Source organism: Macaca fascicularis, chromosome 7 (assembly GCF_037993035.2).
Source record: "Macaca fascicularis isolate 582-1 chromosome 7, T2T-MFA8v1.1".
NCBI lineage: Eukaryota > Metazoa > Chordata > Mammalia > Primates > Cercopithecidae > Macaca > Macaca fascicularis.
In genome coordinates this window covers 34,312,038-34,327,980 of record NC_088381.1, presented here as the reverse complement: position 1 = coordinate 34,327,980, position 15,943 = coordinate 34,312,038, and positions in this window count along the sequence as shown.

The window sequence follows — 15,943 nt, the reverse complement described above, 5'->3', positions numbered from 1 at the left end:
AGGTTTGTAAGATCAAGGTTTAGATTATTGAGGCTATTTTTCAAATTTATTTAGTGCTATAAATTTATCTCTAAGCATTGCTTTAGCTGTATCCCACAAATTTGATATGTTGCATTTTTATTTTAATTTAGTCCAATGTATTTTTATTTCCCTTTAGACTTCCTCTTTGACCCATGGATTATTTAGCAGTGTGTTATTTAACATCCAGGGATGTGGAGATTTTTAAATTATCTTTTTGTTATTGATTTCTACTTTGGTGTCATTGTGGTCAGAGAATATACATTGTACGATTTTTTTCTTTTAATTTTTTGAGGTTTGTCTTACTGCCTAAGATATGATCTATCATGGTATAGGTTCCATGGGCACTTAAAAAATGTGTATTCTACTTCAATTGAGTAGAGTGTTCTATAAATGTTGATTCGCTTCTGTCAGCAATTATGCTGTTGAGTTTTTCTATGTTCTTGCTAATTTTATGCCTAGTTGTTTTATTAATTGCTGAGAGAGGAATGAAGTGTTCAACAGTAATTGTGAATTTGTTAACTTCTTTCAGCTCCACCATTTTACAGCTCTGTGTTTGGTGCATACACACTTAAGACCACTGTATCTTCTTGGTGAATTATGTTTTTATTGTTAAATAATGTCTCTCTCTGCCCTGGTAATTTTGTTTTGAAGTCTACCCAACATTTATATAGCCACCCATTTCCTTTTGATTAAAGTTTGCATGACACACCTTTTCCTATCCTTTTACTTTCAATCTACCTATATTTAAAGTAAGCTTCTTACAGATGGCCTATAGTTTGGCCATATTTTTAATTCACTCTTGGAAGTATTATAAAAGGATATTTAGAATCACAACAGGCATTTTAATTTTTGCTTCAGCTGTCAAATGTAATTTAGAAAATTCAAGGAGAGAGGTAATATTGTATTTACCTATATTTTTCCTCTTTCTGATGTTCCAGGTTTATTTTTAAATTGTTTATTTTCTATTTAGAAAACTTCATTTAGCCATTCTTCGGGGTAGGTCTGATGGTGAGAAATTTTTACCATCTTTTTAAAAAAATCTTTCAATCTCCTTTCCAACACATGCCCAGAAAGCTCCAAATCAGAAATTCTGAAGATCCCAGTCAGATCTTAATGCCATAATTAGACTTCCATGATTCTATACTGCTTCTGAAATTCTCAGGGAGTACCTCATGCCCTTTAGAACTTTCTGTAATCGCTTTCATTCTAGAATTCCAATTTTTGTTTTAATCAGATATATTTAATCAGAAACATCTTGTGAAACGTTTGGATTCTAAACTAGATCTTAATATGTAAAACAGTTATTTGAATAAATCAACTGTCTATGAAGCACTGTCTGAAAATGATCCTCCCTTTGGAATTCCTGGGTTCCTCTTGGCTCTTCCCTGGGATACCCATTAAATCCTGAGTTCATGTATGCAAAGCATTTCAAAGAGGACCTGACATCTAGTAGGCATCCACAGAGTTAGCAGTTATTAGAGGGACAGTGTGCTATGCTGGGTAGGAATGTGAGTTTGAGTCAGACTTTCTGGGTCTGAGGGCTGACTCTTGCTTTTTAGTTCCACATAAATCCTGGTCCCACTGACAGGTGAAGCCAGGTGGGCTTCTGGGTCCGGTGGGGACTTGGAGAACTTTTCTATCTAGCTACAGGATTATAAACACACCAATCAGCGCTCTGTCTAGCTAAAAGTTTGTAAACACACCAATCAGTGCTCTGTCTAGCTAAAGGTTTGTAAACACACCAATTAGCACTCTGTAAAAACAGACCAATCAATCAGCGCTCTGTAAAATGGACCAATCAGCAGCACATGGGCAGGGCCAAATAAAGGAATAAAAGCTGGCCACCCGAGCCAGTAGCTGCAACCCACTCATGTCTGTGGAAGCTTTGTTCTTTCACTCTTCACAATAAATCTTGCTGCTGCTCACTCTTTGGGCCAGCACTAACTTTAAGAGCTGTAACGCTCACTGGGAAGGTCTGTGGCTTCACTCCTTAAGTCAAGCAAGACCACGAACCCACCAGAAGGAAGAAACTCTGGACACATCTGAACATCTGAAGGAACAAACTCCAGACACACCATCTTTAAGAATTGTAACACTGACCAGGAGGGTCCGTGGCTTCATTCTTGAAGTCAGTGAGACCAAGAACCCACTGGAAGGAGCCAATTCCAGACACACCACTAATGAGTTGTGGGAACTTGGGAGAGTCACTTAACCTCTCTATGCCTTGGTTTTCTCCTTTATAAAACGTTACATAGTAAGAGCTTAATAGGTATGAGGTCTCACTATTGTACTAGCCATTCACACTTTCCCTCCCCAACCAGACTGTATGCTCGCAGGGCAGGAGCCACAGCTTACTGCTGTAGGAGCCTTCTAGCCTGCAGTGGGTGCATTTCCCACAGCACACACTCCATTGTTATCTGTGGGATAACTGAGTGTTCCATGGAGCCAACCCGATAGCCCTCCAGAGGACTGGCCTGCAATCCCAAACCTTCATCCTGAGAGCCACAGCTTTGAAAGCGGTATCTGCCGGGGAGTCTGAGAGCATCGCTCAGGTGCCACAAACTCATTTTAAGGTGAAGTAACCAAATACACCAGTGCTAGGTGAGACCCCACTCCAGGTGTGGATGAAAGGAAGCTGCCTTCTTTTAGAAGAACTTGCGTTGGGAATCACTGCCCACAGTTCAGCCTTCCACAGTCTGAGGAGGCAACACCACCCTTTGCCCCCTGCTGAGGCATGGAGACCACCTGTAGACATGGAGGGTGTGAAAGGGGGAGAAACCTGCAGTGTTTCCTGGGGGAATTATTCCTGGCGCTGGGAGTCCTACCCTGAGTTTCCTTTTGCTCACCTTGCTGGGTAGTAAAGAAGGGAGAGGGTGAAGAGGAAGCTTCCATTATTTTCCCTACAGACCCACCGCACCATCTAATCTCTCCCTCACTCCCTCTGGAGGTGAAAATAACAAGAGCACAGGGAATATGTAGAGGACGTCACCGGATGTGCCCATCAGTGGTATGGGCTTTGGAGACTTCCAAGCAAGTGGGCTTTGAATAGGGTCACAGGGCCCTGGGCTGCCAATCCAGCATCTCAAAATAGGCTTTACTTACACAGTGGTCCCCCAGTGAGGCTGTTGAGGAGCTGCTTATCACCAGTGCATGAGGAGGTAAGTTCAGGAATTTAAAATGTGTATTTAGAAAATTTAATGGCAATTTGACAGAGTAACTTTATTCTTGAATCAAATAATAAAAAATAAAATAGGACTTGTGGTTAAACCATTGTGAAAATTGGCTGGTAAGATGCACAAGAGAACCTTTTGGATGATGGAAAAGCTCTACATCTTGTTACAGTTTGAGGTTACACAAGTATATGCATTTCTGAAGATACTTTTTTGAATAGTACATTTAAGATATGTGCATTTCAGAGTATGTAAAGTATGCCACAAAAAATATAAAATTATTGAAACCTGGCGGGGTGCAGTGGTTCACACCTGTAATCCCAGCACTCTGGGAGTTCAAGGTGCAGGGATCACTCGAGGCCAGGGAGTTCGAGACCATTCTGGCCAACATGGTGGTCTCTACTAAAAAAAAAAAAAAAAGAAAAGAAAAATTGAAACGTTGTCCATATGTATAGTGAACTGTCCAGGGGTGAAGTGCACTAATGTCAGCAACTTACTTTGAGTTCATAAAAAAAAAAAACTTGGATTAATGGATAGAAATATGGATCGGTAAGTAATAAAGCAAATATAACAAAATGCTAATGGTAGGCTCCAGGTGGTGGGTATGTTGATGTTCACTGTAAGCAATTCTTTCTACTTTTTATTTATTTTAAAATGTTCACAGTAACATTCTTGGAGAAAATTAGGCCTTGTCTTTTCTATGTCTTTATTGCGTCTAATAACTTTTATCGTATTTTTAAAAAGTAATGATCTGTAAAAGCTTAGGGGAAAAACCAAGTTCTTGGACACACATAGTCTGAAAAACAGTCTAGAACCCAACAGAAAACCCTGAAGCCCAAAGTCTCCACAGAGCCCCCTGGCGCCCAGGGGCCTTGGTGCAACCTTTTTGATCTAATGGTTGATGTAAAAACATTCTGTGAGAAGTCAGTGAGGTTGGGGTCCCTTTCTCCACTGGCCTCAGGAGGAAAGGAGGGACAGGACACAGGTTAATGGAGTGGATCAAGTCCTGCAGTGATCAGAGACAAAATTCCAGAGACCCTCTGACCAGATCTAAGAGTGATTCCCAAATTTGGCTGTGAATCAAAATTATCTCAGAGCTTTAAAAAAAGTAGACATTTCTGATCTAGTCCAGATATTCAAAATCAGAATCCCTAGGGTGTAAAACTCGGTAGTGTGTGTGGGGGTGTATGTGTAACATATTGGCCTAGGGGTTCTCATGCAGCTAGGCCACACCGGTGAGGTCTGAGAACCACTGCCAAAGAAAAGGTGACCAGTGTAGGTCAGAACCTCGTGTTGCTTTATGTTAAATTAGATCAGAGGTTCTCAAATGGCAGGGTGCATCAGAAACACAAAGGGATTGCAAAAATACAGATTGCTTGGCCTCATCCCCAGAATTTGTTTCAGAAGGTGTAGCGTGAGATCCAAAAGCCTGCAAGTCTAGTAAAGTTCTCAGGCAATGCTGATGCTGCTGGCTAAGGGGTACACTTTGAGATCACTGCTTTTGTTCAATGGCTCCAACTGAAATGGGCCTTTTTGCCAGATTCTCAACTGGAGGTCTAGGCCTGTGCTGTTCAGAATAGGGGCCACTAGCCACATGTGACTCTGTAACTTGCAAGTGAAATGAATTAAAATTGAATAAACTGTAACATTTAGTAGTTCAGCCTTGGGAGCCACATTCCAAGTGCTCAGGAGTCGCTGGTGGCTGGTGGCTCCCCTAGTGGACCACATAGGTCAGAACATTTCCATCATCATGGAAGGTTCTGTTGGGTGACACCTTTGCTCGTTTCTTCAGCTATCATCACCCCTTCCGTGTCAATCAGCCTTTGCTTAGACATATGATTTCACAAAACCAACAAAGCACATCTATAGCTTTATACATAGAGGTTTAATCTTCTTATTTAAGTTTTTTTTGAGGACCTGCTGTGGAAAACTATGCTACGTGCTATGTGAGCCACAAAGATGGATGCAACAATATCTTTACCCTCAAGTAAGCTTATAAACAAGTTACAAAGACACCTGTACACTTTATACCTATTGAGATTTTACTAGAAAACTCTTCCCACTCAGTGCTACCATTAAAACGTAGTGAAGCAATTACCAACCAATTAGAAATGGTTCCAGTCCCAAGCAGAAGGGCTGGTTACTCCCACAAATTCATAGAGTAATAGTGGTTAGCATCAACTGAGCCCTCACCATGAGCCTGAATAGTGCTAAGCCTTTGACATGAATAGGGATCATCATATCAGTGCTCACCTCACAGCCCTGCACTTAAACATGATGCCACATGGAAGGCACTGCAAATCTCCAAAGTGTCAATTTGAGCACGTTTTCTAAAAAATGACCAGCATTCAGGTCTTGGGGGAGAGGGAGAAAAAGACAGGGAAGATCTATATTGTTTTTCAGTTCTGAGAAAACTTTGAAATGTTCTGACTTTCCTTTGTCAATTTTACAAAACTCTTCCTAATTTGCACTTAATCATCCACTCTTTCATTTGGCAATATGCTCCTGAAGCTTTGGTTTGAGGGCCACACAGGAGATTCAATGTGAAAACTCCCATAGTATTCCTACCTCTTAGCTTCTACTTTAACTAGTTTGGGTTTGTTGTCATTCAAAACTAATTAAACAAAGGTTAATTTTCAGAATTGGCAGCTCTTAGGTAATTTTAGAAGCTCAATTTTACTTTAAAAATGCTCTATGTGTGGGCTTCACATTACAAAACTATATGCAGGGGGATCATTGGTTGCGGTAATAGAAACTCAGAGGGGAAGCAGGCATCAAAGGAACATAAATACATTAAATCTCTTTCTCACAGACACACAAAACAATTTTCTTTTCAAATGCCAAGAGAAGTAATGTAATGATCTAGATAATGCAGGTACCAAATTCCTGCTCTTGAAGAAAGGGATGGATGGACCAGTTTTGTCTGAAAAATGACCACAAGGATCAAATCCCCTGGCTAATTCCTCCTCTTCATTTCCCTTTGCCAGATCATTTCATCCTGTTCTGAGTTTGCCAGGGAAACTGCGTGAGTTTAAGAAAAAGCCTCTGCAAGGAGAAGACTGAATTAAGAGAAAGTCCACTGGGCCTGGCCTTTCATTCTGATAAAAGACAGCCATAGAGGCCTCTCGTTACCCCAAGCAGGGCATACAATGGCCACCCGTTGGTCCCAGCACATGAACCCCACTTTCTCAGCATGCTGAGGGTAGTCAGCTCCGGTAGAAAGACCTGCACTGGCTAAACACCTGGACACTTAGAAATAAACCCACAGGCCAATTTATTGCTTTCTACAGAAAGAAGGCCTGGTAAGCTACCCGTAACTGGCCCCTGGCTCTGAATACTCCTTCCTGATACTTGAGTCCACTTAGGAGAACAAGTCATGGGTTAGCAGGTGGCTCAATGAAGCTGAGAAAAAGTGGCAAAGTCTAGTGTTTCCAAACTCTTAACTTTAATTGTGGAACTGTTTGTTCTATTCACAACTTACCCTGAAATGGCAGATACTTTGCCTGCCTGCCTCTACTTCCACTCCCATACCTGTGCTAGACTTTGACTTCAAGCACTTCTTCCTGCTGAGCCCAGACCTAGTCTTAACAATCCTCCTCAAGGAGTGGGTGAGAAGGGAAATGGGAATTCAGAGACTTCCTGGAAAAGGGACACCTGAGCAGGGTCTGAGAGCACTAGCTACTTGGCCCATGGATTTCGGGCTGTGGTAATAGCATGCACAGAACTGAAGGGAAAAGAGAGCCCTAAAGGACTGGAGCATGGGTGCTTGCAGGATGGTGAGCAAGGCGGCAGCCAGGTGAGCAAGGTCCACAGGGCTTAACATGATTACAAGTCATAGGTGGTTTACCCTGGAGTGGCCCTTCTCATCCTACCATGTTGCTTTGCAAATGGTTTAATCACAGAACATAACTTCTCTGGTTATGCAGGCTGGTCTGCAGGCTCCAGATGGGTGTGCACTGCAGACACTTCTCCTATGTTCCCCCAGGCTTCCATGGGATGGGAAGGGATTGGCATGGTCATTGTGTTTCCTGCTGCATAAAACTGCCTGGAAATGAAGATTCCTTCATTCCCTGTGTCACTCTGGAGATTGTGTCCTTGGATGCAATGGACCAGAACTCAGGACACACCCAGTCCCTTCCCAGCATGACGTTCCTTGGGTTGTGCCATGTGGCGTCCAGACATCACATGCAGCACCTGTGTGTGGGAGGACAGCATTCATGCTTATGGCTAGACACTAGCCAGATGATGACACAAGCCTGCTCTTGGTCTCCTCATTGGCCAGCTGAGGATGAGGAGGAAAAGATAATGAGAAGAATATTATAGAACCTGTGGGTTCCCTTAACAGCCTTGACCTCGAAGACTATCTGCTGCTTATGTTCTCACTGGTTTTATTTTTGCTTGTTTATTCTCCCAACTTGTCTTGGAAATTCTCTTTCACGACATATTTTTCTCATTTTGATTTTCAAAACCATATTTAGCAATTGTATTTCACAGTTCATCAGATAGAAATGGTTCCACTGAACTTCATTCAAACCACCAACCCTCTCAGATCCAAGTAATGCAACTCCACTTGGAATTCTGTCCATCGCCGTGGGCAGGGAGGGGAATCTTTGTGTAGTTTCTGCATTGGTATTTGGATAAAAATGACACGCCTCAAAGCTTAAGTCTGACATCAATTTGGAAGTTAACCCAATACCAACTTTTATTTGTGAAACATTTTATTTTGCCTTTCTAGAATCCATTCACCAAATGGACTTCCTGAGGGTTTAAAATTGGCACCTTTCTTTCCTATTGTCCAGTCAGTGCTTTTAAAATAGAAAAGCGGGAAGTACCAGTAGAGAAAAGATCAGAGCCCTCACTTTAAATAAACGACATAGCTTTATTACTTCCCATGGTTGTCTTTGTCATAACCTTGAGAGACCAAAAGCTTTTAGAGATTCACATTGTGCATGCCATACATCATCCTCAAGGCCATTTTGGCCTCTCAGATGATTGCAGAAAGATGAGTATATTGATCAATCTCATCCCTATTTTCAAATCTGTCTAAATGAAAATGAGAAACTGCATCCTTTTAGTTAGGAGATTTGTGGTGATATTTCTATTCAGCCAAAGCAGGAGTAACACTACAAAGACCTGTGATCACATGCAGCGAGATGGTTAGATGACTCATCTACGGTTGTCAGAGGTTTATGGTGGCCAACTTCCCAGAATGGAGTCTTTCTCAGTCCACATCTGGTAGTAGAAAGTTTATTGAAAGTCTGGATTTTGTATTTATATGGCTTCCATTACCTGTTTTAACTAGGTGTTAACTTGATAAAACAAAAAACTTCAGTGATAGGATTGTCTTTTTCTCACTTTTATGAACTTCTAAAAATATTTCCAAGAGCCAAAATGTAGACTTGTTTTTCTTTCTTTCCTTCTTTCCTTTCCTTTTTAAATTATGAGTCCGATTTTCTGGGTTTAAGGTTTGATAATTTTCTTCCACCACTGTAATGAAATTACACCATTGTAACGTATTTTAAAGTTCTTCAGCAGAAAGAGCACAGGGTTAACGATGACAGAACAGACCAACTCTTTCTTACCACACAAGTTCAAGTTCCAGCTGTAGTTCCAAACAAGTTACAAAATTAACTTATGAAAATTATTTAGCTTCTTTGAAACTGGTTCCTTATTTGTAAACTAGGGATAATAAAAATCTGCCTTGCAAGATGGCTGTGAGAATCCAATGGGAAGATCTATGTGAATACCTTTTGTAAAATGTTGGTTATATTATGATCTCAAGTAACTCAGACAAACATTAGCTATAAATTACTCCCTTTAGGTTCATTCATGCTACAGGATAGTCACAAGCTAATTCTATCAGATTATATATTTTACTCTGTAGGTCAATGCCACTCTGTTATCTCATTCATACTTTCAACTCTTGTTCCAAGGCCATGAAATACCAGTTACTCAGTTTGACCACAAGAGGGCGCAAAGCCTTTTCATTTCCTTTTTCTCAAGAGCTTGAGCCACTGGACAGAATTCTTATACTATGATACCTACTAAAGCAGTAAGTAAATACGTAGAAATAAAAGTAAGCTGATGGTCCGTGGTCGGTGTCTCTTTTAAAAATGGCTCATAAGAAGACAGAAAATGTATCTCTTCTTAACTCAAAAGAAAATGTATAAATATGTGCATGTATGTATGTGATTATACATACATACCTTTTCTCTGTCCACTAAGAAGACCTAGAAGTAATAACAACCCAATAGCAACAAGCACACCTAGCACCCAAATCTTGGTTTCTAAATACCATTCTCCAATAAAATAAGCCAGAACTCACTGGAGAAGTGGTTGTTTCCAGAGCTGGGGCAGGTACAACATAAGATGAGCTTGAAAAATACCTAAATGCTTCAAAAAATTATGTCTACATGTGAGAGGAATACAGGAAACAACTTGAAGGAACTGCCAATGACCAAAGATGGAACAATCTGAGCAACAAAATACGTAGCAGTAACAAAATAACCATGAATCCAACTGATGCAAATAAATAATTGAATAAATAGAGAAGGGAGAAGAAACAGCTCTCTGACAGTGTAATTCCAATGAATAAATGCAGAAGAGATAATGGAAATGGAAAGTCACTTCTAGACAAACACAACAGTAATAGTTATTGTTAGCAAGAACTATCAGTGGTTACTAAAATTAGTGGGTGAGAGTTTGATTAAAAGTAGGACATTGGCACAGTTTCAAAAGATCTCCCTGTAAGACACTTATTAATTAATTATAAAGGAAAAACAGTAGCTTCATAGTGGAAAAACATGGATGCCACCTTAACCAAGTAATCAGTTAACATCGCCAGTTGCAAGGCACACTAACATTATGTGCCTCCTGATATGATACACTGAGAAGGATCCAGCAACACTTTCAAATATACATAACCTCAGCCTAAATCCCGAAGAATCATAAGAGTAATCCAAATTGAGGAAGACTGTGAAAAATAACTGACCAGTATTTTTCAAAGTAACACGAAAGACTGAGGAACTATTACACATTAGAGGAGATTAAGGAGGCATGACAACTAACTGCAATGTCAGATCCTGAATTGAACCAGAAAAAGGATGTTAGTTGGGCAATTCATAAAATTTGAAGCTCTGAGACTAAAACTGTCCTCTGAGAAACTGTGCCTCAAACCGAGTAGTATTCAACTGCTCTACCAACATGGAACCGAGGCCTGTTGGAACCAAGCTAGGTTTGGTGTTCAACAGGTTTGTCCCTAGCAGGTTTGCATTAGCACAGATTTCCGGGTACCCATTCTGATGGCGTAGACATCTGTTCTGGCTGGTTGAGCCCTTGCCATGATGACTGCTAAGCAGTTGAGCTATTACTCCTGGGTTTATCAAATAGGCCATAGTAATTGTAAAATACCAAAGAGATACTGTGTTAAATCTAGTACATCATGGTGATGCCATCTTTTCAAATATGCTCATATTAGTTGATTGATGTTATGTGGCTCACAAGTATTCCCAGAAGTGAGAGGGAAAAGCAGAATTATCAATTACACAGAATTGCCTGTGTCTAAATTAAAAATAGAATGATTGCTCGGTACCTGAAATAATTCCTTCTAGAGAGATGATCTTGAAATGTACTCTTAAATCATGTGTAAATCTTGGACTCTTGAGTGCTTCATCTAAGCACTGGATGGACTAGAATACCAGAAATGCATACTTTAGAAGTATACAGTAACTAGAAATTGCTACTTGATGAAAATTGTTTAGAAATCTATGACTCTTCAATTAACCTAACACTTCTGAAGGCCAAGATGGCTGTAAATGTGTTTTAAATTGGACCAGAATATGACTTGAGATCAGTCTCATGAAAACCTGTCTTTTTTTCCCCAGAAGCCACATTTCCTAGGCAAGCGCTTCTTACAAACTTTAAAACAATAAAAGGAAAAACCCCAACTGTTTCATGATTCCCAAATAACTAGGTACAAGAAAGATGGAAATTCCCTCCTCTTATACAAGAAAAAAATGGTGGAGCCTAATCTCTTCATATGCAGTGGATGTTCAATTTTGCCACGTGCCTATTCAATATTGATTGAAAGCATCAGTTTGCTACTCTGAACTACTAATGTAACAGATTTGCTAATGATGGAGCATTTTTGCATTTCTAGGATAAAATCTACTTGGTCATATTATTCTCTTAATATTCTATTGGGTTAAAGTTGCTAAAAATTTACTTAGGATTTTTTTAAGTTATTCACATGTAAAATTGTTTATACGATCTACTTTTTTGATATAATAGTGGCACCATCTGAGTTGGAAGCAGTGTGTGTGTGCACATGTGCTTGTGTATTTTAATGCAATGAAACAGTTAAATGGCCTAGCAGTCACCTGTTCTTTAAAGGCTTTGTAAATCACTCTGAAAGCTAAGCCTGTGAACATTCCGGGCAGTAGCGCTAGCATTATTTCAAAATCTCGTCAAACCAATTCTGATTTTTTTGGTTATAGAAGATTAATCAAGATTTCAACAAATTGAATAAAAATTATACATAATTATCACATCTTTTAAAACAACTCCCTTAAGGCCCACACTAATATGTACACTTGTTAGGGTGTCTTTGTTTGCTGCTGTTATTCATCACTTTCCCGCAGGATGTATTTCCTGGCTTGGTCAAAGATTCAGCTTCATTTACATTTGTTATTATATTCAGTATGGCTTCCATTTTAGATCTTATTTAACCCAGTAGTTTTCCAGAGTTTTAAAATTCAAGTATATTTCTTGTTTTCCCCTCCATTGATGTTCAACAGGTTTGCCGCTAGCAGGTTTGCATCACACAGATTTCTGGGTACCCATTCTGATGGGGTAGACATCTATTCTGACTGGTTGAGCCCTTGCCATGATGGTTGCTAAGCAGTTGAGCTATTAACCCTGGGTTTATCAAATAGGCCACAGTAATTGTAAAATATTTTATTTTACAATTTTTATTTTATTCATTTCTGCTTTTAGTGCATTGTGGTCAATATGACCCGTGTCTTCATATGCCTGATTTTGAGCCTTTTAAATGTTTTACATGTTCTACTTTTTTTATTTTTCTATTATTCTTTTAGCTTTTCTTTCACTTTTAAAACACCTTCTTTCTGAAAGTGTTTAGGAGTTTCCCTTTAATCCTTGGAGTTCTGACATCATCATCTCAGGACTTTTGTTCTCTGTTCCAGGAGACATCCTTGACTTTATCTTTCAAATCACTAATTCTTTCTTTATTACACTCCTCTTGACTCACCCTGGCTCTGCTCCTCTTCCTGGCATTACTTCTACTGCTGCTGTGCCCACACTAGGAAGCACACCTTCGCTCCTTACTGGGCAGGCACATAAAGATTCTTGTAGAAAAAAACTGTTTTTCTCTAAAGGCTCAGCCAACCACTCTGAAGGATGGGAGGGTAAGGAGAGTGTTGGGTGAAGGCAGGGTATGAGTAGTTTGTTACTGGAAGCCTTCTGTCTTCAGGTCATGCCACTCCTGTTGCTGATCTGTGTAACCGCTGACTCTGTGTTTGTCTCTCTAGGCTGGGAAAAGCCAACCTTACCTGTAGAGGAGCTTTCTCCTGTAACTGTTTTAAGAAACTGTTGGGTTTTTTTTACTGCCATTAACATTATTCCATCTTCATTATTGCCTAAAAATTCAATATCTGATGGTACTAATTTCTGTCTTCAAGCACTATTTATACTTTATTTTTTTCTGTCACTTCAGAGGGGTTTTGGGGAAAAAAAACTCATCTTGAACTAGAAATCCAAGGTTCTATACTTGCTCACTTCAACTAGTTTTACCTCTTTTTTTCTTTTCTCCTTATCCCATTAAAAGCATTTATGTCAAAGAATGTTGTCTTTACATTTTTTTTTTTGCTACTATAGAATATTACCCAGAATATAGATTCTGATCTGTGCCAGCTAACCCTTTGGCACATTGATTTTTTTAATAAAACCCTAGCTGGCTCATTCTGCAAACATTGACTGATGACCTATGTGACAGACATCCTGCTTGGGGTCATTAACCCAGTTCTAAGACATAGCTTATAGCCAAACATATAGTTCCTCTGTGATTAAATAACAACAAAACCTTGAATAATGCACATATTTCCTCCTTGTTGAAGACTATCATAGACTCCTAGGGCATTTTTCAAGGTAAAATCCTTCCAAACCCTAGATCACATATGACTGTCACATATGCAGCAAAATGAGAGGTTGCCACAGATACCTGGGTAGAAATGACTGTGAACATTGAGTGGCTGCTTAAATAACTAGAAAACTAGGATTGATTGATATACACCTGTGAATTTTTCCCCTACACAATGAAAAAATACAAAGGCTACTCCAATCTTGGGTGTTGCCCCAGAAGAGAGGAGTCTTTGGTCAGGCAGAAAACAAATGAAACATATTCCTGATCTTGGATCTTACTTAGTTGCCTCTAAAGAAGGAGTTAATAATTGCCACCGACACCACAGTTGTCTAAGGTATGGAAAGTTGTCCCAAGGTCCTTGGGTAGAGGAGTCTAAAATCTTGGAGAAACTTTGGGCCTGAAGGCACCTCTAGTTTGTTAGCGGGGTAGCAATTTCTATTTGGTCAGAGGGCTGTTGTCACTTGGAGGAGGTGCATGTTTGGCAGAACATCTTGGGTAGGAGGAAGGAGGGGGCAGTGAAAACAGCTGTGGGGAGCCTGCATCAGAGAAGGAGAAAATGTTTTGAAACCACAAGCATCCTACTAACACTTCAAAGACTTCCTTCATGACAATAATATCCCTCAGACATGGAGTGGAAGAAGAGTTGAGCACTTCAAGGTTCAAGTTTCTTGCAAATTTAGAATTGGTGTCAAGAGAAGGGATTCCCCGTCATCCATCGTTTAACCTTATTTGACTCATTCTTCCCTATCTCATAGGGCTTGTGGTTCAAATTATTCTGTCATTCACCAAAATCTTAATAATTTTAAATGAACCTTAGCAAAGAAAGGCTGGGAAACGGAAAACACTAACGATATTCAAACTGAAAGTGGAATAGAAAATGTGGACAACTAACTTCATTGGAATGGCATCCCCCAAAATGAAGTCTTATGTGTATTTTCAGCCAAGTGCATTGTTGAAACCCAATCAAACTTGTAATTCATTATCCAAGATCCAAGGGAATGCAATTCTATCACACAGAGTGGGTCATGGAGACTTTAGTAAGACCACATCAGGCTCCTCACATTGCATAAGGAAGAATGGTGTCGTAAATGGGGTAGAACCAATGCAGGCTCCACTTCATTTGTACATGAGCAGAACTGGGCAATTATAATCCCAGAAATCAAGGCACAAAAATAATGACCACAAATGAAATGAAAGATCTAACACTAAAAGAAAACGGAAACAACAGGGGGATGACAATTGTTTAGACTTGAAGAAACCCAGGCATGATTCCTTCATCCCGCTTTTCAGGTAAGGAAAGATTGAACACAGAGAGCATTAGTGCTCAAATTTAAAGTTTCTCTGCTTAAAGGTGATATAAAGCTATTAACTTGCCTAAATAAAGTTTTTTCAATATTTTAAATATTGCTCTTTCATAAAATACAGGCATTTAAAATACAAAATCATTTGTCTTTAGTATTTGATAATACTAAAAAATACTTTAATATTTTGATAATACCAAGGGTGGGAAGGAGGGATGGGTATCCTTAGCTGACACAGGGAATAAGAACTATTTGCATAGTATAGCTGCAGCCTTCAACTACAGATTCCCCATGTCAGGTTAAGGCAGCTGACTACATTTTTTAGCTCATTTTCTTTGCATGCTGGTTAATACGCCACATCAGATTTCAGCAGCATCCTTCAATGCCAGACCAAGGTATTCCCTTCCCCACCTATTACTAACCAGTACATTAAACATTTCTGTATGAAGCCAACAGGCCCCTTTTTCCTCAAGGCACAAAATTATACTTAAAGCCATGACCCCAGGCAGGGCAGTGCAGTGGCGTTAAAGTATGAAACTAAAATCAGCATACTCTCTCCAAGGGTTCCAACTTTGGCCCCATGCCTGGATGAGGAGGTCGGCCACTTACTAGCCATATAAGTTTCGACAAGTTACTTAGCCCCCTGTAAGTGTCTGTTTTCTACATGAAAATGGGAAATAAGAGATTAAAAGGGCAGGAGTGTAAAGCAAAACTCAAGAGACTGCCTCATGGAAGATGCTGTTTACACTGCCCTTTGTGCACCATCGCCCCACCTCGGATGTTTGTTCTCATGCTTAATCTCTCTCCCTATCTCGCTGTCATGTAACGCAGTAGAACCTCCTCCACCCCACCACATCCCCCAGACATGCCTCTGTGGGACTGGTGGTATTTCGTCCCTAGTACCATTGGCAACGTTAGAGGTCTCAGCTCATCCCATTAGTAAACAACCTGATGCCATTTCTTCATCAACTCTCTCTAAAAAACTTCTGCCTTCAATGTCTCCATGAAAACTCACTTGAAAAACACACAGGGGCCTATCATGGGGAGGGGAGAGGGGGGAGGGATTGCATTGGGAGTTATACCTGATGTAAATGATGAGTTGATGGGTACAGCACACCAACATGGCACAAGTATACATATGTAACAAACCTGCACGTTATGCACATGTACACTACAACTTAAAGTATAATAATAATAAATAAATTAAAAATAAATAAATAAATAAAGTGCTGCAATGTTGAGGGCCCCATATATGTAGGACAGTGAACACAAATGTGGATGAAACAGAAAAC